The sequence below is a fragment of the Mytilus galloprovincialis genome, chromosome 2 (assembly GCF_965363235.1).
Source record: "Mytilus galloprovincialis chromosome 2, xbMytGall1.hap1.1, whole genome shotgun sequence".
NCBI lineage: Eukaryota > Metazoa > Mollusca > Bivalvia > Mytilida > Mytilidae > Mytilus > Mytilus galloprovincialis.
In genome coordinates this window covers 21,561,402-21,583,067 of record NC_134839.1, presented here as the reverse complement: position 1 = coordinate 21,583,067, position 21,666 = coordinate 21,561,402, and the positions used below count along the sequence as shown (strand labels likewise).

The following is a 21,666-nucleotide window of genomic DNA, read 5'->3' as shown; positions in this document are numbered from 1 at the left end:
ACCATCTATCGAGGAAATCATGGTAGGAAACACAAGCCCTGGAATATCGGTTAAATTTAGAGATAACCATTCCGTATGCATGTGCTGCTGGAAGGTTAACTGCTACATAGAAATGGAAATTCAACAACTGGGAAGCTGAAATCATTTCTCATGGTCTTAATTTATCTTCTTGCATATACCATGTATTTGAACTACATGTATTTTTAATTTTGCATACGTGTTATTTTTAATATGAATTCTGAGTGATAGGCCAATATCTTTTGGTATATTCATTGTTAGGTATACCTATTCATGAGACAGGTTTTCCTAACATATACTGTGTATCTTTATTAAACAAGTTTCTCAGATACTATAATTAAAAAGGCAAATAAATAAGGTAATGGAATATGGTGAAAAAATGTGCAATAAAACCATGTAAGGAATTCAATTCAATTATCATAAGTAAAGCAAACAAGGTATTTTAATGTGTACATTCTTGTAAAATATTATACTGTCATAGTTTGTGGAAGGAGACTTTGGTAAAGTTCAAAAAATTATTTGATATCATTAATTTCAGTGAATTATATAAGTCGTCTTGCGCCTTTGTCACCATTTCCCCCTTACTTAATCTGATTGTATCACATGCACTGTTTCGTTATATGGTGATAAGCTCAGCAATTAATCTGGTTTTTAAGGTTTATTTATACTTCAAACAATCAGTTTTTGAAAAAAACCCATTATCTATTAACGCCCAGTTGTACGATTATATAATCAAGCTTAATAAAGATTAACATTTCTTTTTGTAAATATGTATATGATAAGGGAGTTATACATGACATTCTAGATCCTCCCGATCACCATAATTGTATCAATGAAGGTGGCGAAGTTGCTGAATCGTATAATACTTTAATGGTTGTTTTAATTTGTACATAATTCGAATGTATGCAAAACATGGAAACATCCTAATGCGCTTTCTCCACTCTACATATCATCTGCGGCCAGGATACTTGCAATGCCAAAAACTATGCGATGACTTTTGCTTATTGTACTATGATTAAATCATGATTACAGTAATGACACATCATAATATACAAATAATATAATTAATTGTAGCAAGGATTTGGAGAAATAGCAATTTATAATGAAAAACAAATGCGTTTTATTGCCAATGTTTTCTTACTTTCTATACGTTCAAAGATATGTATCACACTGTTTTAGGTTTAGCCAGCTATACAACCAGGTTAAATCCACCATTTTATATAGATAGGAAATGCCTGTACCAAGTCAGGAATTTGACGGTTGTTATCCATTCGTTTTTATGTGTTTGAACTTTCGATTTGACATTTGCTTATAGTATCCTTCCGTTTCGAATTTGTTTTGGAGTTCATATTTTAGTTACTACACTTGTTAATTAAAAAAGAGGGACGAAAGATACCAGTGGGACAGTCAAACTCAATGATTGAAAATAAACTGACAACGCCATGGCTAAAAATAAAAAGACAAACAGACCAATTATAGTACAGTCGACACAACATAGAAAACTAAAGACTAAGCAACACGACCCCCTAAAAAAACAACAAAAACACTTGGGGTTATCTCAAGTGCTCCGGAAGAGTAAGCAGATCCGGCTCCACATGTGACACCCGTCGCGTTGCTTATGTTATACACATCCAGTAAATAGTTTTATTTGGTTGGTCAAATTCGTGACAAGGGAAGCGTATTGTAGTTCCTACATAAGGATTTCATACGATGTCATCTTCACCATTTCGAACTCTTGGTTTAATAGCTTTCTTGTGAGCAGCAATCGTCTTTTAAGGAAATCATGATAGGAAACACAATTGGGAGATATATACGCCGTATGCAGGCGCTGCTGGAATGTAGCTACTCAGAAAGGTCACAAATTGGAAGCTGAAATCATCTCTTAAGTCGTAAAGTTTTGTTTTTAAACGACTCTCATTGTCAATTTCTAGATGTAAGTCAAGAAATGAGGCATACATAACTCTTTTTGTAGTATCCTTTATCTCTAATTTGATGGGATATATTCGTTCAACATAGTCACCAACTTTTGTATTATTCAGTGATAGAACATCGCTATATATCGGAATGTAAAGTTAAAGGTTATGCTAACTTCTAATCTTTCTTCCTAAGAAGTTCTTGTATGAAGTCAGCCTCATAATAATAAAGAAACAAGTCGGCAAGAAGAGGGGCACAATTGGTTCCCATTGGAATTCCGACAGTCTGTTGAAAAATACGTCCTCCAAACGTAACAAATATGTTGTCAATCAAGAAATTAGGCATCTTGATTATATCAGTTTTAGAGAATTTTTTGTTTGAATCAGAGTGATTCTTTACAAAGTAGGATTTATCCCTCCCCAAGACAAGATACTTTTATCTACGTTCGCCATTCGTGATACAAAAGTGATACCAACTCTTTCAATTTGTCTTTTAGTTTGGAAATAGTTCCTGGAATATATCACTGAAATGTTAATTCTTTATATATATATAGTCTATTAAGTTGTATTTCCACATTCAATTGTAGTTCAACGATTTCTTATTGCATAAAACATTACATATACGTCAAAATAAACACTCAATAACCTACAAATCGCCTTTATGTAGCAATACACAGTTAGGAGTTTGGTTTCGCATTTTGTCCCAGGTGGATGTTTCAAATATGAAATTTATTGTGTAATAAAATTCATTTATAGACAGCTGAGTACTAGTTTAGCCTTCAAATATGGTTTATTAGAACATCAAGATTATTTCCTACATGTTTTATGGGTTATTTTCTGTTTGACGTATTTATTCCTACACCAACCCTGTTTTATCTAAAAAAAAATTAATCACAAAAAAGTGTTGCAGAATCTTAATATTGATGACCTAAAAGCTAAACAACCTGATTGTGCCTGTTCACATTCCCATTTCGTGTATAATCCTGCTGACCATGTTATTTCTGGAGACCTAAACATAGTCAATAACTACAAGTTGAGACAACTTTTGTCCAAGGGTCCGAAATACAGAGAGCCACAGCCAATCAATTGGAAGCAGAACTTCAAACTACTAATGGATTCTGTTGAGTATTATGCAAAAGACTGGGCAAAAAGAGAAAAGGTTGAAGTTGACACTCTTTCAGAGTGGGTAAAATCAGTGAGGTCATTGATTCAGATAAGAGTTAGTAAGCTTAAAGGGTCAATTAGCACCAAATCTCCTTCCATCTTTAAAGACCTTCAGGTCATGGAGGAATTTTCTTGCCTCTATCACAAATATGTTGTCCTTGCAGCTGACAAAGCCTCAAACAATATTGTTTTTGTTTGCAAGAAACACTACATTGACTGCCTGATTAAGGAACTCGGATAAATAACACACTAGGAAATCCTACATCTACACTAAGTACGCTTACGAAGCAGGAGATCCTGGAAAACCTAAAATAGGTTCTAATCTCCTTTGGTGTAAATCCAAAGGATGAAGACCAGGATCTTCCATCCTTATATTGGATTCCTTAGCCTCACAAGAATCCTGATAAGTAAAGGTATATTGCAGATTTTTCAAGTGTTCCATTAAACCCTTTTCTAAAGTTCTTACTGCCATACTCACTGCAGTTAAAGAAAGACTTCAAAAATATTCCGAAAACGGCATATTCAAGAAGTGGTGTTAATTAGATGTGGATACTGAAAAATTGAAAAAAAGTATTGGTGAATTTACAATCTCAATCATTAAAAAATTGTACCAACATTAAAACCTTTGATTTTTCAACTCTTTATACCACTATTCCACATACTAAACTTAAAGCTCAACTGAAAGAACTCATCAGCTTATGTTTCTTTAACAAAAAGGGCATTAGACGTTTAAAATATCTAGTTTTGGGCAGGAATTCAGCTTACTTTGTGAAAAACCATACAGAGTCAAGCAAAAAATACACCGAAGAAGATATCACTGCCATGCTGGACTTTTTAATTGACAACATATTTGTTGAATTTGGAGGTTTTGTCTTCCAACAGACTATTGGAATCCCAAAGGGTACCAACTGCGCTCCTATACTTACAGATTTGTTTTTGTATTCCTATGAAACAGAATGTATCAGAGGGCTTGTACAGAAAGGAGAGAAGAAATTAGCCCAGTCTTTTAATTTCACCTTTCGTTATATTTATGATGTACTGTCTCTTAATAATAATAGATTCAGTGATCACTTACATTTAATATTTATCCAAGTGAACTCGAAATTAAAGATACTATCGACACAAATAAATATGCTTCATATTTAGACATTTTTCTCGAAATGACTTTTGATGGAAGGTTAAACACCAAAATTTATGACAAACGCAATGATTTTAATTTCCTATAGTCAACTTTCCATTTCTGTTTAGCAACATCCTAGCGGCACCAGTATATGGAGTATTTGTGTCTCAATTGATACGTTACTCTAGAGCTAGCTCAAAGTTCGTTGATTTTGTTCAACGAGGAATACTGCTCACTCAAAAGTTGCTAAGACAGGGCTATGAATCAATCAAATTAAGGTCATCACTCGAAAAATTTTACGGTCGCCATCATGAGCTAATTGGCCATTATGACAAAAGTGTGTCAGAAATCATATCTGATATTCTTTCTCAGTCATAATAACCTTCCATCATTACCGAACTGTCCAAAGATATAACACGACGGGTGACGTATACGGTGCAGGAAATGTTTACCCTTCTGGAGCACCTGATTTCATTCCCAGTTTGTAGAGGAGTTCGTGTTGTTTCTTATTTATTATTTATAACTCATGATGTAAATGTCCTTTGGTTTTGTGAGTCTTGGTTTACTCCTTGGTTTGTTTGTTATTGTCTTTCATCGCTAGACCGGCCATCTGTCAAGAAATTAATGTAATGTTTACAAACACTTTTTCTACACGAAGTATTTGACGCAATTTTATAAAAAAAAAAGAGATCAAAGACATATGATTTTCATTGGATTTATTGAAAGATACATGTAAACAATTTCAGAAAAGGTATTACTTCAAGCGATTGAAATTCTAGTTTTTGCCAAATTTGGGGAAAATATGTGACATCTTTTCCACCTTTATTCAATATTTTATAACAAATACATGCAGATTGTTTCCATGGATACACCCAAAAGAAAACATATTTTACTATTTTATATACTGGATATAAAATCTATGGAAGAATTTGACTACAAGCATATGCACATATATGATTCAAACAGTATGCGTTTCAGCTATGGGCTCATGTGGTATCTTGACAGACCCGGATTCCAGGACGATATTTTAGTACAAAAAAGCATAAACAGCACAAGGCCGCTAACGGGTCTCCATCAAGGCGAGAAATCATGCATCTGGAGGCGGACTTCAGCTGGTCTCTTAAAAATACCGTACACTAGTTTAGCAAATTTACGTCCATATTATGCAACAGCATTATTGATTTAAATTTTTATTGATAGATTTACGTTTTCATTTTGCCAAAACGTATATATACAATTATTATTTGATAAACCAGTTGCTTTTGCTCATCACCCAAACATTTAATTACAGGGGTTCTCAAGTTGCGCATGTGTTTCGGCAGATCCATTTTATTTTATATTTAAAGCAACAGTTCGAAGATAAAAATGGACGAATTTGATTGGCCAATTACATCAGTTGCTGTCGTTACAGACCTGACTAAAGTTCCGTCAGGTTACACAGTGGTAACTATAAAATAGTATATTTTTTTAGAATAACTTCAATTGAAAAGATGCATAGGCATCGTAACGTGTTAGTTGAAAGCAGTAATGCATAAAAGGAATGTCCTGTAAATATCAGTTAAATGAATTTTAGCAACAACAGTAACAAGGTAACAAAGATAAGCTAGGGAACACCATTATCTCCCACAATAAGCGAAGCCGGTTGCGTTGAAGGTTTTTAAGCATCCCCCGGAACGCTATGTGAATCCACACTGACTCCACACTCAACAAAATTGGAATAGAACATAATCAGTCAAAACATAGACCAGACTATACATAGATCCAAAGCAGTAATAATATGTCACAAATTCGGTGAAACACGAACTCATCGATACCGATCATCTAATTTTTGACTGTCACTATGAAACTTCCTGTTGTCTTGTCGGACACGGAGCATATCCATGTTAAGAAAGTTTGTATGTTGGGGAATGAACGAGCATAAAGTACTAGTTGAGATATGTAAGTTACAATAAACCATAGATTTTATGGGCGCAGCCATTTTATGAACATAACATGGTATTCAGAATTAAGATTATGGCTAATCCTGATTGTTCGATATGTGCGCACGTTATATTTTGTTATAAACGTCATCGTGCAAACTGCATTACACCAAGGGCAAACTAAAATAGTTTCCTTAGCCCTTACGGAACTTAGATGTCTTTGCAACGCTAGGATGAGACACGTATTTTAAGTGCAAAATTGATAGATATATAAAGAGATAAGAATAAATAACGTTAAGACATGCAACTGGAACCTATATATGTTTTGGACCAAACACACTGTCCGAATAATTTTCATTAATTCTCGCAATGTTTCGTTAAAAAAATCAACTTTCTAAAGTATGTATCTCAAAAAGACTATCATTGTCGCCTCTGGGGAAATTAAGTGTTTACTACAACCTGTAAGCACCGTGCAACGTAACCTAGAGTACGTTACTATAGTGAAATACATCTAGGAAATTCAATAATGGAATTTTATAATCATCAAGTATGTCATAATACTATAGTTTAAAGTTGTCCATCAGTGTCAAAATTGAGGTAACGATCATTATATATATATAAAAAAACCGACAGTCACTAATATACTAGTATATGATCCGCGCACTTAACATTATTTTGGCATAGACAGGTGAGGTCTGTCGGTACCTCATTTGTTGGTGAATGATGATTTTGTTTGAAATTTGTTTTAGTACAGCAGAAAATACAAGAAAGAAGTAAAATTACCGAACTCTAAGGAAAATTCAAAACGGAAAGTTCTACAACAAATAGCAAAATCAAGAACTCAAAGACATCAACCCAATGGAAAACAACTGTCATTTGCCTGACTTAGTACAGGCATTTTCTTATGCTATAGCTAGCCGAACCTCTCACTTATATGACAGTCGCATAAAATTCCGCTATATTGGCAACGATGTATGAAAAAAACAAATAGACATATATTAAGGAAGTAAATATTTGAAAAAAGGATACATCAGTCATAATTGTGCTCTAATCTCAATCTCTTTAAAACCAAATGTGTCACAAAAAAACAACAAAAAGGCATATAGAGTAAAAACATTAGCAAAAAACGAAAGACAAGAATACACAAAATTACCATAGAACAATAACACAATAACGGGATGTATAAGTAACGAGCCACGTAAAACTAGAGGATACTAAGACAAATGCAGTTGAAGAAATTAAAGAAAGCTTCAGTTTACTGGAGTCAATTTTATTCAGTATTATCTTCCATTTAACTTCGCACTCAGTCAAAATGTCAAAATCAGATATAGAACCTAAACGGTATAAATACAGTTCAGACGACGACACTAGTATGTAAGGATCCGAAGACAAGTCGTTAATGAGTATAGGTACTGACACATCATATAGGTCAACACATTCGTGGTGGTGTCAATCAAGCACATAAAGCGATGATTTCAGTCATTCTAACTCATAACTCTTTAGAAGTTTATGAAGGAGCAGTTATAAGAAAATACTAACATTAGAGCGGAAAAGGATTTGACAATGCATTGGTATTCAATAAAACCCCAACTATGACCAAGTTATAAATGTCATTTGTTATGGAATTTTCCGTTTCAAAATTCCCTTAGAGTTCAATATTTTTTTGTGTTCCTTTTTTTTCATATATCTCTGTTCAGAAATTTCTTTTTGTTATGCCAATAAGGTCTTCGTATTAATCTAATAATGTTCAACATCATTTGTAAATGGTAAACCACGCAGACAAAATTCAAATATTTGTAAGTTTATAAACCTTAAGTTCAAAGTTTGTGACGTTTGATCAAGATTCCTATTTTATAAAATGCGATGACCTTCTTGAAATTCTGCAACGATGTTTGAGACAAACAATAAGATCAGATAATTAAACAAAACTATCGCAGTGGCAATTTCATTAGGCTTTTACTATGATAAATCGATTCAGTGGCATTTGATTCAAATGAGAAAAAAAATTATCCAATAAGACAAAAGTTTTCATCACCTCAACACTCTAACTTAAAAATAGAATGGCAGTAACAATTTTTTTGTTATTTTTTCTATGTACTACTTTGACCACATACATTATTCATTACCGAATTATATATTGTGATTTAAAGGTTGATGGTACAAGGCATAACGTAGCATTCGAAATCAATAATTATTCTTCGTTGTCTGAAGACATTTTTTGGGGGGCAGTTGTGAAAGTATAGGTCTTGGCACTCTATAATTATAGTCTGACCTCTTAAATTAGACTTTTCTCCAGTGTTTGTACGTGTATGAGCAGCACCACGGTTAATACATTTGGAGTAGGATCACAGTTAATCCTCCAGATCACAGGATATCACCCCCATGTTTTCTTCGGTTGTATTCGCTCAGTCTATAGTGACCTAAGTATTGTTTTGTGAACTACTTTATGACTTTTGGTCGTTTTGTTTTATCACCATGACATTGTCAGTCCATTTTTGACATTCGTTTGATTATCTTTTTTGTATTTTTGGCCTCACATATTTGCCATTTTAGTAATACATTTGTATAGTTTAAACTTGTATTAGGGTCGTGATGTACTAGTTGATGTTGCTGTAGTTCACGAAAAAGATGCAGTGCCAGCTGGCTTTGCATGTGTAGATTATACTTTAGATACGAGTAAGTCATAAGTAAATATGATTTGGAAGGTCGTAACTTTATCAAAGGCACATATGTTTAAATTAGAATGCTATTTATTTGATCTGACCCGAATGATTGTTACAGTCCTTGGTTTTGAATCGTACTTAACAAACAAAACAAAATTTTTCGGTAACAACTGAGCTACAAGCAAATGGAACTAAGCAAAGTTTTTTTTCATTAATTCCTATTGAAGTGAAATTGTGCTAAACTATAAACGAGAAAAAACAATTATATCATTTGCTGGTTTGATAGTATGTAAAGATAAAAAAGAAGATGTGGGATGATTGCCAATGAGACAACTCTCCACAAGAGACCAAAATAACACAGACGTTAACAACTATAGGTCACCGTAGGTTTGTTTTGTGCCAGCCTTAAGTCATGTTTTCGCAATTCTAAATTGATGAAATTATCTGTAGTCAATGCTTTCCCCTCTGCCTTGCCAATTACTAATTATATTTTTATCAGAGGAAAATTCTATACAGAAGATGACATTATGTATCCGAATGATGGATAATTCTCTGACAACTGATGCTGTCTCTGATCTTATTCTATTATCAAAAGGTCAACGAAACCCACCAATGGGATATACTCTTATATGGTAAGTACAATTCACAGAAAATAATCGATTGGATATACTCTAATAGGGTAATCATACTTATAAGTGAAACAAGAATACCCATCACACAGAAACACACAAACAAATAATATAGAAGTCCACACAGCATGCAAACTACACCACAACAAAGAACATCTTCAATCAACAACAGACACCACAGGACATCATGAACATTGATGTACTTAAACCGAGCACGCAATCTCGAACTATCTACAATTCTTAACTATCAGTCACCCAGTTCTCACAAAGGAGGATTCAAAACTGTTGACCACAGAAAAATCAAAGTATACCGTGATAATCTATAATCAATAAATTGAGAAGGAACAGTGGTATTCTATATATATTTTAAATATGAATTTAATTTACAGTGATCTGAACAATATGACTTTATGTTAATGTCAAGAATTACAGTCCCTGTGCAAAGGCAGAAATATCAGAACTCTCCATCGCCTTTTAATGTGTAAGTATCATTAGTTTATGATTTTCTTTTATTGCAGCACTCTCTGTTAGGTAAAATGTTAAAATACGCTACGAACGAACGATATTTACAAAGTGTTTATTTCAAAGTGTTCAAGTCTTAAACATGATCAACGTTTGTTTACGGCATTGAACGAGTAAAATAGAGTAGATAGTTGAGTATGTTTTTGTAACATTCAATATAACAAAATGTTATCAGGAATAGAATAATATAGTTCTTTCGTCACTCTCATCATAAATCTTTTAAATTCATATAATCTAATTCTCCGTCAAACTATTTGGATTGATTACAAATTGCAAATATTAATTTCATCAACTTTGTTCTTATAAGCAACACAAGAGCCTCTGTATTTGAGTGGATAGTTCCAGTAAATCTACGAGTAAAATCTATTTCACCTCATCATCGAGCTTCATGTAAGTAGGGATTTACAGCTGTCTCACTTGTGCTGAAAAGGCATTTATTTTAGTTTATATGATATTGATAATATAAATACGTCAACTATTCCTTCATTGTTTTGGTTTAATATTTGCAACAAAGAAATGAACAATTTCATCAACAGCATATCTACAAGTTTGTAAGCATCAACAAAACTATATATATGGTTTACTTTATATATTTCTGATATCATATTCGCATAGCAAAACGTTTTTGTCACATAAAAAAATAAGTTTATAAATCAAAAATAATCTTCAATCTCATTTCATATAACAACTTTTAATGAAAAAATATATCTAATAGGGAGATAACTAAGTTAATGGGTTTTATTTTGTTGGAAAATAGTATTTTTTCTCTCTAACCGTTAATTACAGATTGTCGTTGGTTATCGCAACGAGATTGGGTTTCTCGCTTGAGCCGGCACGTCGAAAGTGAGTCAAACAATCGATTTGAGATGGCCAATGATAAAGACGAGAAAGAGAGAAAAAAATCGTAAAAAATCGGCAAGATATTGTTATTTGATTTAACGAATGATATTAGAACTGCAGGGATAAAGCTTTATCAATTAGCGTTACATATAAAGATACTAGTTATTGCATTGATAGTAAAGAATTTAGCAGAAAAATCAACAATCGTCTATTCACAACTCCAGACTACACAGCATTCAGTAACTCAAATCTTCAACCCACAACATATTGCAAGTTCTTATTACTCCGAGTGCATATTCAATACTCTTCAACTTCGTTCTTTATTTGGCCTTTATTTTTCTTTTGAGCATCACTGATGAGTCTTATGTAGACGAAACTTTCGTCTGGTGTAAATACAAACTTGCAATCTATGGTGAGTTTATTTCCAGGGAAACGAATAAATATGCTGTTTTAAATTGATGCAAGATCCTGTATTTCAATTTAGATGGTATATATTTAGGATTATGACACAGTGATGACTGCTGTACCCCTATTTTGACAATTTTACCTATTATGTGTGTTTTGTTCACGCATAGTTGTAAATATAATGGAATTTGATGCGACTGTCGTACAAGTGACAGCTTTACCGCTATAAAACAAGGTTCAATCCACCATTTTCTACAATTGAAAATGCTTTTACCAAGTCAGGAATATGACAGTTGATGTTCATTCGTTTGTTTTATCATTTATTTTTGCCATTAGATTAGGGACTTTCCGTTTTGAAATGTTTCCGGAGGATAGTATTCTTGTGATTTTACTTTTGATCTACATATTTATAGAACTTTGAATTCGTAAGATGACATCGCCTGTATATTGAAACTTAGAATTAGTGTGTATGCTAACTTATTTTCATTCGCTGTGTTATGCTTTTCTGTGTAATCTGTTTGATTCGAATGAAAGTCCATGGTTACAAAGGTGGAGCACTTTCCTTATAGGAATGCCAATCGTAAGATTAAAGACTCGTCGTAAATGTAGTACAAAAACAATGTATTTTGTTTTTAGGAACTACACCATTTAGAGTCAATAATCGGCATTCCCATGGGAACAAACTATGCACCTCCTCTTGCCGGCTTTTGTTTTATTCTTATATGAGGCTGATTTTATACAGGAACTTCTTAAGAAGAAAGAAAAAAGTTAGCAGTATCCTTTAACTTTACTTTCTGCTATATGTTCTCTCACTAAATAATTCAAAATTTGGTGAGTATGTTGAACGAATTTATCCCATCGAACTAGAGATAAAAGATACAACAGATAGAGTTCAGTCGGCGTCGTATCTTGACTTTCAACTAGAAATTAACAATGAGGATCGATTGAAAACAAAAAATTACGACAAAAGTTACGGAAAGTCCCTAATCAAATTGTAAAACCAAACGCTCAAACACATCAACCGAATGGTCCACAACTGCCATATAGGTGACTTGGTGCAGCCATTTTCTTTTGTAGTAAATGGTGGATTGTATCTGGTTTTATAGCTAGCTAAACCTCTTACTTGTATGACAGTCGCACCAAATTCCCTTATATTGACAACGATGCGTGAAAAAAAACCCAGACACAATAGATATAAATGTGAAAGATAGGGGTATAGCAGCCAACATGGTGTTATAATGTTAATCACAATAAAAAACAACTAAATGTTTAACATAGAAGCACAAAAAATCATATATCAAATTTCATAACCTCTTTCATTGCTTTTATATTTTTATATTTAATCTATGTAAAAATCTACCCATAAAGGAGTGAAAGTGATATTGTGACACATTGCTATTTTGCACAAATGTTTGCATTCTACACTAGAGAACAACTTTTTGTTTTCATCATCTAGTTGTGAAGCTGTTACTTTCTACCTTTTTTTATCAACATAATAATTCTTAACTAAAGTATGCAGAATTGAAATTGCCTTTTCTTTTGCCAATTATGATGCATTCAAATGGCAGAAAAATATTTCATGAAAAAGCTGATGTTTTCAAAAATAAAAGTTATGTTTACAGAATGTTTAATCTCAATTTCGACAAGAACCCAAACAACATGTTGAAAATTAAACAGAGGATACACGATTTTAATGCAATTACGTTTTACGAAGGCAAAGCATAACAATACAGTTTTATATTCTCATTTGAAAAACTAACTTCTGTCAGCTAATTTTGGCAAAATTTTTATAAATAATATCAGAAATTTGGATTTAATTCTTTACTGAATACTTCCAAACTTCTGGAAAACGTTCTTTGGCCCCCGTATCTTATTAAAGCAATTTCAATGACTGTTATATTTAAAAGAATATCATATACTTGATTAGGATGGCAGTATGGTTTCTAAATTGAATACAAAGTGTGGTCCTTGTGGATACGAAAAAGAACGCAAAGAAATGGTGTGCCATCTGCGAAGAAGGCTTTTGTGAAGAATGTGAGAAATCTCATAAATCTATGAACGTTTCTAGAAATCATAAGATGATTTCGATTGAGGACTATTTTCAAATACATGATATCACAGTAAATTTGAAGTGTGGGATTCATGGTAAAAGGCTAGATCTATACTGCAAAAAGCACGACACTCTGGTATGCGTCATCTGTATTTCATCTGAACACAAATCGTGTGCCTCTTCAGATGTCATCTCCATCGACGAAGCATCTCAACACGCAAAAAAATCAATTGCTCTCTCAGACTTGGAAGAGACAATTTCAAAATCTTTGGAAAATGCCAAGGATTGCATAAACGACCGAAAAATGGCATTGAAAACTATGGACAAAGATGAACAAGCAATTAGAAAAATTATTAAAGACACGCGAATGTGTCTAAATACATACCTGGATGAACTCGAAAGAAATCTGCTTCTAGATTTGACATCAAAGCATGTAAATTGTACATTTAAATACACTACAATTCTTAATAGATTGAAGCAAATAGAGAAAGAAATAGTAAACATTAGAGAGCATACACTGCAAATGAAACGGTTTAAGTCTGACTTAAAAGTGTTTCTTGGAACGCATCAGTTGAACATAAAAATACTTGAAAAAATGGGTTCACTTACAGAAGAGATAAAAGATTCTACGAATAAGAGAATAGCAATAGAGATACATCACATGATTAACTCCTTAATGAAAGAGGTTAAGCGTTTTGGAGTAATCAAAGTTACTGAAACAAAGGCTGGTCTAGAATTAAAAGGCGCAAAGGTCGATCAGGCTCAGATACAGATACATGAAACACTGCAAGATATTTGTAATATCAGTCTGCAGCTGAAACAGAAGTTTGATTTAAAACAACCAACCAAATCAATTACGGGTTGCATTGTACTACCGGACAACAGAATCATAATTGCAGACTATTTTGGAAGTGGTAAACTAATGGAATACAATATGGACAAATGATACTAGTATATTTCAAAGTTCTTACTTCTTTCAAAAGCATGATGTACATTTATAATATAGTATCTAATGAATTCAGTTAAATAATTCTTTCCTCTGATTGTCAATAGCTATTTCAAAAGCTTGCATGCTTATCACATATACTGTCATTTAAAAAATGAATAAATTATGAAACCTGTTTGGAGAATTGTAATTTGTATTTTTGACTGTCAGTTAATCAACAAACATGTGGTCACCTGGAAAAAGAATCATTTGGTAATCACTCTTACTCAACAGACAGGAATACAGATAATTCAAAACAATAGATAAAAGGAACTTATATAAAGTATTCTTGGTTATAAAAAGTTAGACTCACAACAAAAAAAATAAATCATGTCCTCCTGACTAAAGCATCAATCAGATCACCGGCAATGGATTTTTTTTATTAGGGCGTCATAAACAGTCAGAGAAACGCACGAGGAACAATTATAGATGGATTTGGCTGTTATTTTAAAGTATGTTTGTGTCATATGACTCTTGAACTGTATCTGTTCGTCTACATCGGTGATTTTACAATATTCCGCTTTACAATTTCCTGATAAAGATATTCAAAGGTAAACTCTCCATTCGCATGCCGTTCATAGTACTGTTTAGACTGTTTTCAATAAATCATAAGGAATTGAAGTAAGCAATGGAAATAAAACACATTTGTTATTCATCATTTTATGCTTATATACCAAAAACTCAGAAAAAAACCCACACCCATTATAGATATATTGTGAGATATCAACCCCTTGCTATGCCCCTAGCCAATGAAGCATTCACACTCAAACAGCAATACGTACAGTTAAACATTAACCACTAATTATTAATGTGCATATCTGTAAAGCAACAACGTTTTAGTTGGTTTATTATTAATTTATACCCCAAAAAAATTAGAGCCGAAAAAAAAACAATGCTCAAATGTCTTATTACAGTATTAAATTGATATTTAAAGCCGATTCCATTGAGTGTGTAGGCAAAGGTAATTTCTTTGGTTAGTTGCTTGCTAGCTGAACCATGAAGTCATTATTAAGTCAGGTAAACTACCCTCCTTCAAAAGTAGACTAGTCCGACAAATAACGAATTTATCTGTTTGTAGGACTAGGCTGCTTCAAATGGCGGGTAGTATACCTTACCTATGCTCTTACTCGCCTTGTATGCTCTTTTTTTCACTCTGTGTGTGATATTCAACTTCTTTAATTAAATAGAAACAGGTTTAGAAGCAGCGAAATATCATTTCTTTCAAGTTCTTAAGACAGAAATAATAAAACAAAAATTTATGAAAGTTTTTTCGATGTTACGTGGATTCTATACATTATTACCTTTTTTTCGGTTAATTTACTTGTTATACATGTATCTTGTTGAGTATGAAAATAACGTACTGCATTGGCATTGGTAGTTCTTATAATCTAGTCACATGCAAAATTTCATAAAAACACGTGAAATCTCTCAATAACGTACCCGCTACTTTAAAGCAGTACAATTTTATCAACAGTGTAGAATGGTAACGGACTTATAGTTTTTTTCCCCGGTGTTTCAGCATTAATCGGGTTTCGGCAACGGATTTATCACGTTTCACATTTGATCGTCATATAATGTCAATTCTAATCACTAATGGGTAATAGATACGGGTTTCAAACGGAAAAAAGTGAAAATCTTCAATATCTTCAATATCTATCAATACGTCTAATTTATTTAATCCACTATTGTCTACTTAAGAAAATGCCTTTACCAAGTCAGGAATATGACAGTTGTTGTCCATTGGTTTGAATTTTCCACGGAGTTCAGTATTTTTGTGATTTTATTTTTTGTTAGCACGATCAACATAGTACAATTTAAACAAGATTAAATTCATTATTTCCAAATTAATTGCATAAAAACAAGTAATTTTCCAACCAATAAAGAACATCTCTCGAATGGCAAAAGGAACAAAAGTAAATATTGAACTTAAGAAAAAATATACTAAAATTTGTAAAAGCATTGTTTGAATAGTGAATGTCTTATTATAAGGAAACAGCTGGAGTCACATTTCCATTTATTAAACAAACATTATCAATTTTAATTTTCGAATTTAACCGCTGCTGTCACATTTCAAATGAACGAATAGGATTTGTCACTATACGGATATGAATAATAAACTGCACATTGCTAGAAAACAAAGAAATATTGATGTCATCGTCAAATACGTCAATAAAGTATAACAAATAGACAGGAAATACAAAACAAAAACATTAACAAAATTTTAATATGCTAACCGAGTACGGGAATCGATTAAATGTTATTGGTAAACCATTGTAGTGTAACGCATAAATAAGGTCCAAAACATCGATTTATATCTGTCGATCTTTATTCCACTGCATTCGTTTCTCAGCAACAAAGGAAAACTATGAATGATTTATCTGTCAACTAAGCTCAAACTTAACAAACTTGACATGACATTCAGGCGACAAACTTCAATGTTTATGTCTCTGTGGATCAATGCACCGATGAACAAGGTACTAGTAATTTGTTTTCTCTTCCACTTGTTTAGGGTAGGGTACTAGAATTTTTATCATCCGAAAAGATGTCATCAAAATTTTAGTTCGATTTTTTCTTAAGCATAGTATGAACGGTCTTTAAATATCGATGCCTTATGGATATGTTTTTTTCCAAATATTGAATCATATGAATTATAACATTATAGTCTTAAACTTTTCACTGACATTTGTACTTGTATGTCTTGGCCCTCTTTTCGTTGTTCCTTTTCACTGAAACTACATATTTTATCACATTATTGGGACAATTATAATAATTGGTGTACGTGTTTGTCGGACAGAGTTTGCTTGACCTCGGCATGGTTCAGCTGTCAACGTTTAGTTGTTGCTAGTAGATTACTTTCGAATTATATCATTGATGAAACTATAAAATCATCAACATTGGGTGTTCAAAATGAAAGTGAGTTCTTACACAGCATGTCCGTGCTATGTGGGTCATTTGTACGTAATATAAATAGGAAGATGTGGTATGAGTGTCAATGAGACAACTCTCCATCTAAGTCGCAATGAATAACAAGCAAACAATTATCGGTCAAAGTATAAAAGTCAACACGGAGAATTATAAACAAGTCCGATATAACCATTTCTTTAGTTAAGTAACATCATCTTCTTATTTGTTTAATTTATATTCTAACAGGGGAAGAGTTTAAAAGTATGGGATCTTCATTGAACATTCAGTGTGGAACGTGTAAATATGATGGAAGAACAAATAACGCAAAAATATGGTGTACCAATTGTGAAGAAGGATTTTGTGAAGAATGTGACACGTCCCACAAATCTATGAAAGTTTTGAGACAGCACACGATATTTTCGATGGAAGATTATCGTAAAATTAAGGACATTACTATAAAAAGGAACTGTGAGGTTCATGGTATTGGCTAGATCTTTACTGTAAGAAGCACGAAATTGCAGTATGTGTAACCTGTATTGCTTCTGAACATAAATCATGTTCCTCTTCTGATGTTATCTCAATCGAAGAAGCATCGACACGTGCAAAGCAGTCAGCTGCAGACTTAGAAAAATTAATCTCAAGAACTTTGGAAAACTTCAAGTATTGTATAAAAAACAGAGAAATTGCCTTGGACAATGTAGACAAAGACGAACAAACAATAAGAAAAATGATAGAAGACACGCGACTGAATCTGAATAAATACTTAGATGAACTCGATAGTAAGTTGCTATTAGATTTAAGATCAAAGCATGCACACTGTAAATCACAATACACCAAAAGTCTTAGCCAACTAAATAAAAAAAGGACAGAAATAGAGAACTTAAAAGAGCAAATGATTTAAATGAAACACTCTGCATCTGACGTCCAAGTATTTTTAGGAACGCATCAATTCAACAAATCAATAACTGAACAGATTGGATCACTTAAAGAAGATGTAAGGTTTCATACGGATACCAGTATGAAATTAGAGATAAATCCTTTTATCAATTCATTTATGGAGGACGTAACGCAATTTTTTAGAAATTAGGGTTATTGGAACGAATGTTGGCCAGGCGAAGACTCAGATGCATGGTTCAAAACAAAATATTTGTAATATTAGTCTACAGTTGAAATAGAAGTTTTATATCAAAGGATGTGTAGTCCCAATAACTGGCTGCATCATATTATCAGATGACAGAATTATATTTGCAGACTATACTGAAAGCATGTTAATGGAATATAATAATAACAGAAAACATGTTCGTGACATTCTTGTTGATCATAGACCTTTCGATCTTGCAGCAGTTGATACCGACCGTATTGTTGTTTCATATGGAGTATCTAAATATCTGGAGATTATAAACACTAATAAAGAAAATGAGAGGAAGAAGGTAGAATGTAGTGACGACTGCTGGGGAATATCTTACCAGGACGAGAAAGTGTGTGTTATTGTAGACCATCAAGGCATGGTGATAATGGACTTAGAAGGGTAGATATCAACTATAATTGATATCGATGTTACACATGTGCTTTATTTATCAACAAGCATAGACAGGACATACTATACAAACTTTTACAAAAGTACAGTACACTGCTGTAGTATGACAGGACAAGAACTCTGGGCATTCAAGGATCGTTCGATGACTTACCAGAGAGGTTTATCAGTGGACAGTAGTCAGAACGTATTCGTTGTTGGCCTTATGTCTAATAATCTGACAGTAATACGGAATGATGGGATAGAGAGCAAGATCTTACTCACTGATCGTGATGGACTTGATTGTCCATTTACCGTGTTTTACAACAATTAAAGAAGATTGTCTGTTTAGGATACACAGAAGGAAGTGTTGCATTGTACAAAGTGTTGGAAAAAGAAACAGAGCAGAATGAAATTAATGCCGTTTAAATGCATTGCACAATATAAGCATTTAAAAAAAAAATTATTTATCAGATTTTAAAATTTTCAACCTACTATTAATAACACTGTTAACGCATATTGCAACATCGCTTCTATTAAACAAGTATTAGATCAATCTCGAGTCGTTTTTATGAATGAGATATAACGATTGACTCAATGTTATTCGGCATAAAAGACGTAATTTAACAATTGGTTTTACTGTGACGTTAAAACATTTATATATAAGCATTGTGACTTAGGAAATGAACGGAAAAAACAGCTGTTGTGACATGAAATTGACTAACCACAATCCCCAAAATAACTTAACAGTACAAAGATCAAAACAGGGATGCACTTGTTGTATCCTGTGAAGACAGATATTTAGTCCGTGACACTCTTGAGAATCGACCCTAAAATATTCACGAAGAGCAATAATTTATCTGTAGAGGTCGATGTAATAAAAGTTAATAAGAACAAACTTAAAATTGAATATTAACACATTATAGTAAGGAGGTGTGGTATGGTTGTGAATGAGACAACTATCAAATAATAACGTGAATATAAGCAATTATGTGTTACCGTACAGTCTTCAACAGTGAGAAAATTTATCCAGTTTATCTATTAAAGGCCCGACATAGAAACCTTTGAACTGGTTCAAAGAGCAACTATCGGTTTAATTCAAAACAATACAATTTGCAAATAAAATCATCCAAATATGACAGACATGAACTAACAACAACCTCAAACTGACAGGCTCATGACTTGGAACGTGTACATAAAGAATGCAGCGGGACTAAACAGGTTTGTGAGTACTCAACCCTCCCTTAACCTGGGACAATGTTGAAACAGCTCAACTCTATAACAAATAGTAATCTAGAGGCTCCAAGGAACATGTGTCGCTCACCTGATATTTGTATGTACAATCGATACGTGAAAAATGCAACAGTTATAATTTTGTTTCAGACGACTTTTGTAAAAAATTACAAAAATTTATGAAAAATTGTTATTTTAAAGAGATATATCTCCTTATTGGGTCAATTGAACATTTTGGTCATGTTGACCTATTTGTAGATCTTACTTAGGTGAACAATATTGCTGTGTATAGTTTATTTATATCTTTAATAATATTCAAGATAATAATCAAAAACTGCAAAATTTCCTTAAATTTACCAATTCAGGGGCATCAACCTAACAACGGGTTGTCTGGTACGTCTGAAAATTATAGGGCAGATAGATGTTGACCCTGATGAACATTTTTTTCTCTTATCCAATTTGTTCTAAATGGTTTAGTTTCAGAGATATAAGCCAAAAACAGCATTTTACCGCTATATTCTCGTTTTACCCATGTCGGCCATGTTGGTTGACAGGCAGGATCATCCGACACATTCTTTAAACTAGATACCCTAAAAATTATTGTGACTAAGATTAGTTATATTTGTCTAAGTAGTTTCAAAGGAGTATTTTTTGTAAGATTACAAAACTTTACCAAAATTTGTTAAAAATTGACTTTAAAGGGCAATAACTTCTTAAGGGGTCAATAGACCATTTTAGTCATTTAACTTAATTGTAGATATAACTTTGCTGAACATTATTTATGTTTACAGTTTATCTCTATCAATAATCATTTTCAAGATATCTACCAAAAACTACCGAATTTCCTTAAAATTACCAATTCAGGGACAGCAATTCAACAACAGGTTGTCTGATACGTCTGAAAATCTCCAGTAAGATAGATCTTGACTAAATGAACAATTTTTCCTCTGTCAGATTTGCTCTGAAAGCTTTAGTTTTTGAAATATAAGCCTAAATCTACATTTTACCCTTATGTTCTGTTTTTAGCCATGGTGGCCATCTTGGTAGGCGAGCCGGGTCATCGAACACATTTTATAAACTAGATACCCCAATAATGATTCTTGCCTAGTTTGGTTGAATTTGGCCCAGTAGTTTCAGAGAAGAAGATGTTTGTCGATTTGACTCCGTAAATGTTGTTATTTTAAAACATCAATACAAACATAATGCCTGATAGGACCTAACTCCAGTTTAGTGTGTCGGTATTTAAAGCTTGGAATGGTCATCTTAATATTACTTTTATATAATTAAATATTAGAAAGTATTTATGTATACATGAATTTTGTATATATTTGTATTTCAATTCTAAATCAATATTTAGGCAGATCTTGCATAACCAGAGGTCTAACTGTCAATTTCACAGGAATATTGGAACAAACTTATGCTGTGAAAAATTAGTTATTTCTGTTTTACTGATTCATTATTGATAAATTGATGCCATCCACAACTTTGATTTGGAATATTTTGTTAGGACAATGTCCTCAATAAAAGCTATATGTTTGTTTTGTTTATAATGAGAAATTAAAAATAATAATGGTTTTGCATGGAAAAAGATAATGGGCTGTCACAAATGCAGCAGGTCTGTTTCGGTGTAAACTAACTCTAAAAAATAAATATAATCTATGGTTTAGTTTTTTATTGATCATAAGAGTAACTTGTTATATTTGAATACAAAAGAGAGGAAGGAAATTTATCTGTTATCAAAAATAAAACATTGGACATTCAGAATTTCTATGTCTGTAGAGCAAAATT

The 21,666-nt window shown here is 32.7% G+C and overlaps 2 long non-coding RNA genes across 2 annotated transcripts; both read left to right on the top strand.

The window, feature by feature from the left end:
• Positions 1 to 9,182: 9,182 nt before the first annotated feature.
• On the top strand, positions 9,183 to 10,335 carry LOC143062163 (uncharacterized). The gene is made up of 3 exons (XR_012974582.1): positions 9,183 to 9,429; positions 9,816 to 9,907; positions 10,256 to 10,335. It is a non-coding gene; the product is annotated as an uncharacterized LOC143062163 (long non-coding RNA).
• Positions 10,336 to 10,667: 332 nt separating this feature from the next.
• LOC143062162 (uncharacterized) lies at positions 10,668 to 14,364 on the top strand. Its single transcript, XR_012974581.1, has 2 exons — positions 10,668 to 11,200; positions 13,121 to 14,364. It is a non-coding gene; the product is annotated as an uncharacterized LOC143062162 (long non-coding RNA).
• The last annotated feature ends 7,302 nt before the right edge of the window (positions 14,365 to 21,666 follow it).